This window comes from Atractosteus spatula, chromosome 22 (genome assembly GCF_055471065.1).
Source record: "Atractosteus spatula isolate fAtrSpa1 chromosome 22, fAtrSpa1.hap1, whole genome shotgun sequence".
Taxonomy (NCBI): domain Eukaryota; kingdom Metazoa; phylum Chordata; class Actinopteri; order Semionotiformes; family Lepisosteidae; genus Atractosteus; species Atractosteus spatula.
The window spans coordinates 3,632,470-3,641,830 of NC_142727.1; the positions used below are offsets into that span (position 1 = coordinate 3,632,470).

At 45.4% G+C, this 9,361-nt stretch overlaps 1 long non-coding RNA gene across 1 annotated transcript; it reads left to right on the forward strand.

The window, feature by feature from the left end:
* Positions 1–5,894: 5,894 nt before the first annotated feature.
* LOC148816634 (uncharacterized) lies at positions 5,895–7,988 on the forward strand. The gene is made up of 3 exons (XR_016094668.1): positions 5,895–5,940; positions 7,501–7,536; positions 7,901–7,988. It is a non-coding gene; the product is annotated as an uncharacterized LOC148816634 (long non-coding RNA).
* Positions 7,989–9,361: the final 1,373 nt, after the last annotated feature.

The following is a 9,361-nucleotide window of genomic DNA, read 5'->3' on the forward strand; positions in this document are numbered from 1 at the left end:
TCCTCGCTTCCTGGGCCATTATTTCCGTCTCATTTTATTACCATTGTCTCGCTCTTACGCTTTTAATCGATTTTTAAACCTTCCGAGTGCAGTGTGAATTCAAGCATACGCGGTACTCTTCAGAGATACTGGAACGCCTTATCCACGGCAAGTAATTTCTCACGTTTATACTCAAAGCGCTGATACACAAAAGCTGAGCTCTGGAACCATCGCGTTTTCATTTATTTTTTTTTTGCATTTTGAAGAACTTTCACTCTAAATAAGTGAATACCACAATCCTTCAAAAAACGGGTTGTCGTGCGAGAAACGTTTTAAAAACCGAATCCTTTTACTCGGGAAGAAATAAGACTAGGGGAGGTTTTAATCCGAGTCTGGGGGGATTGCCCCAGTTAAGCCACACAGCTCCAATGGAAGCCCAAAAATAAGATGAAAATCTTTCAAGATCTGGTGTGAGATTCGCATTTCAATTTGTGCATTATTCCGCTACTCAAATGTGCGCGTAATTTCCCAGGGATTAGACATGCGCCACTAGGATCGCCCTGGGGATGTGTAGCAGGAAAACTAAGGAAAAACTGTTCTTTTCATGTAAAACAGAAAAGCCAAGTGGGCGCCGTTTCCATGCGCACTAAGGTCAGAGCTCACTCCCCTCTGAAATGCGTGTCAAGACGGGGTTTTCATCCAGAAATCGTTTGATTCGGCGTCGTTTTTTTAACGAGCCCGATTTGCTTGACTCCAAAGGTCACGCCAGCCCCCCTTTTAATCAGCCGTCTAGTCGAAGGTTAAACTTTATTGTACAATAAAATTGATTGGAGGGGCGGGGTAGCTCGTCTTGGTTTCGATGAGCTCGGAGAAACTCGCCACAGCGCCGACCGGACGCCCCGGGATTCACAAGTGAAGAGGAGCAGGCGAAAAGCGAGAGACGGTGAGCACGACTTGTTTTCGGGGGAATCGCGATCGCTCAGCTTGGATGATCTGTTGTTTTTTTTTTTGCTGTCCACTTTCCCAGCTATGGCTGGAATATCATGCTCTTTGTTCCGAAGCATATGAATTTGGGACATTATTATTTTCACTTTAAATTTAACAAGACGGGGGGGCATGGTGACGCAGTGGTTAGCATTACTGCCGCACCAGCGCTGGGGCCCTGGGTTCGAACTGAGGTGCTGTCTGGGTGGAGTTTGCATGTTCTCCCCGTGTTCTTGCGAGTCTCCAGCAGGTGCTCCAGTTTCCTCACACAGTCCAAAGCCAGGCTGGTGGGTTAATTGGCTTTTGGGAAATTTGGCACTGGTGCGAGTGTCTGTCTCTGTGTCCTGTGATGGACTGGTGTCCCGCCTAGGGTGTGACCCATTGCTTGCTGGGATAGGCTTCAGCCTCCCCACACAAAGTGGTTAGAAAACGGATGGAAGACAGAGAGACTAACATGACCCTCTCCTCTCGCGTACATCAGCAACACAGAGGACAGACACAGAGAATGAGATCCTTAATCCCTCCTCTCAGGAGGATTTGAATGGGTGACATTGAGGAGTGAGCAGAGGTCAGTGTTAATAATTAGACCAGGAACACTGTGGGCACTGAGAGAATAGTGCCTGCTCCTACCCACAACAGCAAAAGAAGATGGTCGTTGAAGATGAGCTGTGGTGTCTTGTCAAAGTTGGTTTTTGGAAGCAAAGCCCCTAACCTTCAGCTAGCTCATCTCCAAACTTTGAAGAGGGCGCAGGATAAATCGTCTTGCTTTCACGTGCAAAACCCTTGGTCAGATGTCACTAAAAACATCCGTCTACTTGGAGGCGCAGGACTTAACCCTAAACACAACTGTGAAGCCGATGGGGCTCTCCGTAGTTAAAATCATTCACTTCTGGAGGCAATTAGGGCAAAAAGCAAAGTAAGAAGTGGAAGATTAAGGAGCAGAATCTGCTGTACAGCTCTGCAGAGAAGCACACAAGGTTATAGCAGCTTATAGCATACTGTATGCTTACACAGCTGCTGTGACCATCACTGAAACCAAGGGAATGATTGGAGATTTTATTTACAACATTGTGCACTAATCAGTCTATTCTTAGTTTTTACTGTTTAGATAACCTGAATATGATCCTCGACTTTAAACCTTGGCTAGGCGATAAAGGAAAAAAACTAAATCAAAAGGGGCTTTTTTTTGTCTGGCAAGTCTCATGAACAGGGCAGAGATATCTCATTACAGCGATCAACCTCTTGAGGACATTATTAGGTAGATAGATACTTGATTAATCCCATGAGGGAAATTGCAATGCAATAGCACAGTCAACACAGCACAATTCAACGCAATAATACAATAAATACAGCCAGTATGAAGTGCAATAAAAAATGTAATATAAAGAATTTCACACAATACAAAATAAACCAGAATGTACAGTGCACAAAGAAAATGTATCGTACAGTATAGACATTGCACAATCCACAAGCATATTACACAAGTGTAAATATACGGTATATTACACAATTATAGATATATTGCCCAATCCACTTCCACATATTGCTCACCAGTTGTAAACAGAGGAATATTACCAACTTCACCAACGCAGCAAAAAAATGTTGCTAAAATGATAAAACTATTACTAGATATATCAATTGTGAGTGTAGTACCCTGAAATTCGGCAGGGTCACTTACACTGCACGGATATTCACGTCCCCCATGATTAATCCCAGACTGTGAGCTCTGAGGCTCGTTTTCTAGTTTTGGCACTGCTAACCACATCCTAAGGGGAATTCTGTACGGCTTCCATATCAATTTGCATGATTTCCAACCGATACTAAAGATTTGAATGGCAGCTGTATAAATCACATGGCTAGATCAGAGAAGGAACCCTTAACACTTAACACCTTTGCCTGTTATTTCTAGCACAGTCTGTTTGCCTGTGTGCCCATTCTCATAACCATTGGTGAAGATAACCAACAGTTCATTTGTTCCAGGAGTTGGGGAAAAAAAGCAAAGTTTATAGCCGGCAGTAAACGCAGTAGCAAAGGACTGAGGAAATCCAAAAGGCGTAATTAAGAATTAAGCGAAGATGGCAATTCAACAGAAGCACAAGGCTGGGAACACAGGAATCAGAGAAACCCTTTGAGAGGCTCAGAGCTGAACACCATATCATAGTGCAGAGCATAGCCAGGGTGGACCTGAAGTAGCCTGAACCACCTGAGGCGGGCAGAGTCATTATTTGCTCCCAGGTGGTAGAGGTCTCCTGTATGATTGCATATCCATGGCAATCGGCATTGACTGACAGGTGAGTGGAAATGTGGCCAGCTGCCAATGGCAACGTTAACTCGCTCTGCAGCGCTCCAGCAGGGGTGAGCGCGACTTTGATTTACGAGCAGAATTCGAAAAACAGAACGGAAAGTAAAAATTCGTAAATGGGGACGTCAAAACCTCAAGGCAGGAACGCTACCGTTTGATCCCGATAGTTAGGTCAATAGTCAAGATAAAGGAGTTCAGAAATCGAAGAATGGGTGTAGCATGTTCCAAACCAGTGATCAAACAAGCCAGGGGAGTCAAGTGGTCTCTCCTCTCCTTTAACCTCTTTCTCTCCAGTCATAATTAGTTTATACACTAGAGTACACTAGTCTAGTATCTTGTATGCGGCTACCTAGTCTGCATACTACAGAATATTCCTGTTGTATCTCTTCTTGTGTATGTTTTGCTAAAACTGTGGGTGTACTGCTATCTAGTGGACTACAAAGGAACTGCAGCATGCAGTTTACACTGCTGTAAATCTCTATATCTGTTCTACCAGTCTACAGTGTTGGATTGCAGTCACAGACACTTCTATGTTTATATTTACATTCATAAATAAGTAGCTTTCAGACCTGTCTACAGCCAAGCTCCACTCCAATGACTTTGAATGCCTGGGTTGGCAGGCTGCACGCGTGTATGAATTCAGTGTTCCAACTGCAAAATCATAACGGAAAAAGTGGATAGCTCCGATTGCTTTCTCACCAAGTATTAATACCAAATTGTGTTCCACTCAGCTGGGAATATTGAGACAAAAGCACTGTTTGGATTTTTTCCCCCAAAGACATTCAAACACCTCACACAATCCATGTGCCCACCAGTCGAGAGCAAATCTTGGGCATGAGGTGGCACTATACACCAGTCAGTGAACACTGGTTGTCATTCAGCACATCTGCTTTGGCAGTAACAAATGGGACAGTGTGCTTGCTGGTAAACGATCGTTCAACACCAGAGGAAGGATTTGAATGAGGAACACAATTGCTACAGTAATTGTAGAACAGCCTGGACTATTCGCATGTACCGTAAACCCTGAGTTTAACGGGGGGGGGGGGGGGGGGGGGGTCACCTGATACTGCTAAATGTCCAGTAAATCATGAATAGTGTTTCTCCAGCCCCAGAATATTTTGATATGAGAAAACATACTGTATATATGCTTTTTGAAACTTGTCTGATTTGGGGAAGAATTGCAATCAGTGCAGTCAATGACAACTGCTCTGGTGTTGTTTCTAAAGAACAACTCCATCGTGACCAATCAGCTGTTCAAGGGGATGCGTTAAATTAAGTAACTTGGAGCTCATTTAGGACAAAACCTAAGCGCTCTTCAGCCCTCAAGGACCAGACTTCCATGTACAGATCACTTGCTTGGTTTATTAATAGCTCACATGTGTTGCCAAACCTTCGAGTTATGTGACCTGTAAGAATCTCTGGGACGGGGGCGACAGACCCCTGGAGTCACTGGACCAGGGTGACAGATCCCTGGAGTCACTGGACCGGGCCTCTCTGGGACCAGGGTGACAGACCACTGGAGTATAGTATCAGTTTATTTTTATATTATTTAAAAGATGCAAGGTTACAGTACTGTATGCACACAGAGAAGTTTGTCACCCATGTTTTTAGTGCTTTCACTCACAGTCTCCGACTCAGGAAGAGCAGAGAATCTGCAGCTACTCTCCATTTAAGACTTTAACACCCACAGCCTTCCACCATGGCAGAATATACGACATCAGATATTTCACTTCGCAACTCCAAGCAATGTCAGAAAACAGATGACCAGGGTTTGAAAGCAAATTTGGTTTCTTCCACTCCCCATTGCGATGGTCTCAGGTTACAGCCAACCAGGATCACAACATTTTCCTACCACATAAAAGCTACAGCTTTTACTTTACTTTATCCTCGAGTCTTTTACGAAAACAGTATCCCACAACATAGTCAAACTCCCTCTTTTTAGGAGGAATGGTATTAAAAAAACAGAATCCTTAGCAGAACTACTGAACTTCAGTATTACTCACTTTGTCCTTTCTAGAACCCAAACCAAGCCATCACCAAAACCCAGTCTGACTCCCTGGTCCTCTTCAAACAAAAAACCCAAACTAACCTTAACCACATCCTTTTAAAGCCGGCAAGAAGGAGGCTAATCCCTCACAGCTGAGACTCTTTAGACAGGAAATGAGCAGGCCATTTCCCCCCCTAGGCATCTTGGGACATGTAGTTCTCCTGCCAAAAAGAAACTACCATTTTTTTAAGAGACGGGGCCAAAGACGGTAGAGGCTTCTCGAAACTCTAGGCCCAAAGTACACTCCCTCTATGACCCTGCTGCACATTTTGTTACACCATGTGGTGCACTAGATCAGAATATAACTTTAATTTCGTTTCTACAGGAAATAGTATATTTCTTTGCTTCTATCCTATATTTTTCCCAGGGTTTCAGATTGAGTTATTGCATGCCACAGAAACCTATCGCTGCCAAGCAGAATTGCACAAACGGCGCGTGCTTCTCATCGTGTTTCCCAAACTGGTGATCCGAAACACGGGGATCGAAATAGTTTGAACGCACAGCTTGAGAGGTACGCCGTGCAAAGACCGGTCTCTATCTCTGCGTTCCTCTCCCCTTCGCAGCCCAGTCAGGAGAAAGAGGCTCAGCTTTCGTGCGCCCAGAGAGATGGACAGGCCAGCCAAGACCAGTGAGTACATTCACCCTCCCTCCCACACACGCACACTGAAGAAACCACGAAGCTCGAAACAACACCTGCTTGGCCTCCCGTGTCCTGCAAAGTGATACAGCCGGTGTGAACCCTGCGATTTGATGTCGGTGGTTTGCTCCAGGTGGCAGTATAGCCCTTTGACTCCGTGGGTGTGTGATCCTGTAAAAAGTTACAGCTATGTGTTTATGGTTCAGCGCCTGGGGAATTTTTGCCAACAAAGCTGCGGAAATCCTTCAGTTTTGATTAGGATCTCAAACTCGCCAAACAACAGGAGCCCGTTTGGCATGCCGCAGCATCCCCTCTGCCCCCTCAAATGAGAAAACTTTCTCCTGCTAAAATTCAGCTTTTGCTTCATGACAGCAAGGTGACATTAGTGTTATTCAAGTTTGCAAAACAGAAGGCCTCTTGAGTTCCTGCATGCCTCGGCCTTATCAAGGTTTCCCAACCCTGCTCTGGGAGTCACCCGGCATCATATTTGGTTAATTCGGCAAATTATTTGCCAGACATATCTGGAGTGCAGAAACCCGTTAAAATCAAGCAGTTTGCTCAAGTAAGGGCTGAATAAGCATTACTGATCAAGAGCTCAGTTGAAAGGAATGCCAGAAGACACAGTGGTTGAGAAACCCTGATTTTTACGTCAGCTCTCCCTTGCTTTCACTATGTTTTACATTAAATAATAATACTGATCAGCTCTGCTCTTGTGCTGATCAGTAGGACATCTTTAGCAACCGTCTGATCTATAGTAGTCTCGTTATGTTAGTCAGAACTTAAAGGCAGCCTCTTAAAACGATCAGTCAAATGCCAGGGTCAGGTCTGTCCAGTGTTTTAGCGATAGCAAAAATACAGGGTGTTGGTAATGGTTGGAGTGGGGCTACCCAGAGGAAGTGACATCACAATGCTCTCAAAACAGCATTCTTGTGCATGTGCTTAGGCACACACACACTCTTACACAACATGGCTATTTTAGCTGTCCCTTAACAACAACATTCAATGCCAGACATAAAATGGCAGTAGTGAACAGTCAATTTAAAACACAAACAACTGCAAATGCAACCACACATTAAGAAAAAATGGCGGCACAATAGCAAAGTTGTCCGCATTGCTGAGGTCCTGGGTTCCATTCTTGGGGTGCTGTCTGGGTGGAGTTTGCATGTTCTCTCTGTGTTTATGTGGATTTCTTCCAGGTGCTCCAGTTTCCTCCCACAGTCTGAAGACATGCTGGGGGGGTCAATTGACTTCTGGGATAATTGGCCCTGGTGTGTGTGTGTCTGTGTGTGCCCTGTGTTGGACTGGCGTCCTGTCGAGGGTGTACCCTGCCTTGTGCCCATTGCATGCTGGGACTCGTAAGCAGTTAGAAAATGGATGGATGAATTAACAATAAAACAGAGATTTAAATGTCATTATTTTAATACAATTTTTTTTCCTTACACTTTAATGTACACTGTCTGCATGTGAGTGCGTCAGAGTGGTGATCGGTGAGCACATTTTCCCGTAGAATCTGTCAGCAATCAGCACTCACTCCCAGTTTTCTCTTTCCAGCACCTGCAAGCTATGACGACAGCGACTTTTTTTACGGTGAGTGTGACCACAGCGTGGATTCCCAGCAGGATGGAGAGGATGAGCTCTCGGTCACAACCTGCAAAGCGGTTGTGCATGATCAGACCTTCCCTAACATAGCAGCTCAAGTGCTTTCCTAATGTGCCGAGAGAGCACAGCCCCACCAGGACCGCATTTCCCAGAGTCCCCTGGGGGGCATGAGCTGCTGCTCTCCATCACCTGACCAGTTGCTGCAAAACAATCCCTCAGCAGTTAGCTCCTCTCCAAAATGCACTGCCCTTAGCTGCTGTTCGCGTTTATGTTAGACAGCACTGAACGAACAAATGACAACTTCATTTTACTTTGGGTGTGAATGTCGCTGATCACTGCGTCCGACTGTCAGGTTTGGAGTTGGGGTGATGGCTTCTCTGTCAGTAATGAACCCACCTCGGGCATCTCTGCTGTGCATTCCCAGACTACGAGACTCTGCGGACTGGGGGTCTGGTCTTCGCCGGGGTCATCGTGTTCCTCTCGGTGATTCTGCTCCTCGGTAAGTCGTGGCCCGGACCCAGCCCGGTAAGAGCAGGCCTCTAGAAGGCCAGATCTGGAATGGAAGTCAGAATCCCATTCCGCCGCTGGTCCGTTTCAGGCTTTACAAGCTGCACGCTTCTGCTTATAGATAAGATCAGATCACTTTATTGGCCCTATACAATTTCTTGCATTAGGAATTTGCCTTTTCGCAGACCCCAGCTTGCTCTCCATGAGACACACAGACAGGTAGAGAGAAGCTTAGGGTCAGAGCGCAGGGTCGGCCATTTATACAGCACCCCTGGAGCAGCTGGGGTTAAGGGCCTTGCTCAGGGGCCCAACGTAATAGGATTCCTCTGCCGGCCGCGGGATTCGAACCAGCAACCTTCCGGCCACGGGCGCAGATCCTCAGCCACAGAGCCACAAATCTCCACTCCACTGCTAATTCTCCACTCCAAAAGTTTAAGAATTAATTCCAGAATTCAAGGTGTTTCAGTGCAGAAGAACGCATCTGAATGTTTTTTGACCACTGTACGCTCTGCGTTCTGCCAGGGAGGAGCCCTGGGTCACAGACCTGATGCAGTTATTGCGTGCAAAGGCTATGCAACCAAAATACGAAGTTTCAGATCCACTGTAATTAACTTAACGTTCCCTCCATACCTAGGCTCACTTAAAGGGGAGCTACAAGGAACACAAAGAGTGGTCTTATTCAAAAACACTAAAGAATACAAGTGCAGCGATACCCAGAAACAAAGGTGACATCCTGCCTCATATTCAACTTTTCATCTCAGTATACAGCAGAAATAGCATAATTTTTGACTTCACGGTCCCAGGGCTTGCCGTGTGGAGGGCACTGCATTTTAGACTTTTCAAGCAGAAAGATCTCAAAGCATTTTCATCCTTAAGACAGGACCTACTTCATCACCCTCTCCGAGAGGAGGTTCAGCACCCGGTCACTTTAAATTTGACCCAAGAGCCTCAGTGAACAGCTGAAGACAGAGTAACTTTCTGTTTTGCAAATGTCTCCTTCAGGTAACAGGATCAAGACATGTGGGAAGAAAAAGGTATGTGCTTTCCCTGAATACATAACAAGCGCTAAACTGATATGGCAAAGGGGAACTGTGAGGTTATTTTTACCTTTCGGGGTTATAATGAATCAGCCGTGATGAGTCCGTTTCAAAGCACAACGAAACTACCAAGTACCTGGTAACGTGCACGTACAGTGCCTTGCGAAAGTATTCGGCCCCCTTGAACTTTTCAACCTTTTGCCACATTTCAGGCTTCAAACATAAAGATATAAATTTTTTATTTTATGTGAAGAATCACCAACAAGTGG